Source organism: Fukomys damarensis, unplaced genomic scaffold, assembly GCF_012274545.1.
Source record: "Fukomys damarensis isolate Sample0158 unplaced genomic scaffold, DMR_v1.0_HiC HiC_scaffold_28, whole genome shotgun sequence".
Classification (NCBI taxonomy): Eukaryota; Metazoa; Chordata; class Mammalia; order Rodentia; family Bathyergidae; genus Fukomys; species Fukomys damarensis.
In genome coordinates, this window is record NW_022900940.1 from 32,774,869 (window position 1) to 32,775,946 (window position 1,078).

At 42.3% G+C, this 1,078-nt stretch overlaps 1 protein-coding gene and 1 pseudogene across 4 annotated transcripts in view; one reads left to right on the forward strand and one right to left on the reverse strand.

The window, feature by feature from the left end:
• LOC104854346 overlaps window positions 1–402 on the forward strand; it is a 3,631-nt pseudogene extending 3,229 nt beyond the window's left edge.
• The window catches only part of Kat2b (lysine acetyltransferase 2B), a 97,047-nt gene that overhangs the window by 95,148 nt on the left and 821 nt on the right, over window positions 1–1,078 (reverse strand). The window lies entirely within an intron of this gene.

Genomic DNA, 1,078 nt, shown 5'->3' on the forward strand with positions numbered 1-1,078 from the left:
TTTTTTTTTTTTTTTTTTTTTTTTTTGGTATGATGTGGGGGGGATGGGTGAGGGTGGGATTGAACTCTGGCCCTTGTGAGGCAGAACCACTGAGCCAAATCTCCAGCTCTAAACACAACTACTCAGTTTAAGGGCTGATTAAGCGAACTCACATCCCAAATCAAGATGCAGAACCATTTTGGAGCAGTCAGATTTGAAGAAAACATACTACTACTAGTACTACTACTACGCTGCTACTACTACTAGAAGCAGATGTGTTAGCGAAATCAAGCAGCATCTGAAACAACAGGAAGGCCCTTAGCCACTTGATTAGCATTATAAAAGACGACCTAGAAGATTAAAAAGTTGGCAGAACGTGGACTGAATGAAACCACCCACAGCAGAGGCAGTGTCTTCAGTTGACAGCTCACAAACGTGTGTTAGAAGTTTGTGAAATGCATCCTCTTACCACATCAGGCCTTCCTTAAGAATGAAGGCCAGGGATTTGGCTCATTGGTTCTGCCACCTGCCTTAGTTCCAAAAACAAAAGAATGAAACTGACTACATGGAGAGAAAAGAAAGAAAACCATCCTCTCCTGTCTTGGATTTTTTAGATTATTGACAAAGTACTCTTCACTAAATCGAGTCACCTCACACCCCTTCAAAAATAACCTTCAAAAGATTTACATCTAAAAAGCTAAATATACTTTAAAAGAGGGAAGTACCCAGTAACATTTTTCACAACAGCATTTTCTTAACCATCACAGTAATTATTCTCCACTCTGCTTTCTATGGCAAATAAGTGAAATACAAACTTTGCATCTAACAAACTGAATAGTTGGCTGTTGAAGATTTGAGACGCAGAGTGTAAATGGACATAGTTTTTAAGATATGTGGGTTCAACTTGGACTAAAGAAGATCCAAAAGTAAAAAGTAAAACTAAACAACGTAAAATTCGAAGATAATGTCACTCCCTGGGCCAGGATTCCTGTGTTCCCCAGGGCCGGCTCAGCCACGCACACCCTTCCCCCAAGCCCGGGGAACAGAGGGCGGCTCGGGTTGGCGGGGCTCCAGCCTTCGGTTTCTCCGGGCAGACGCC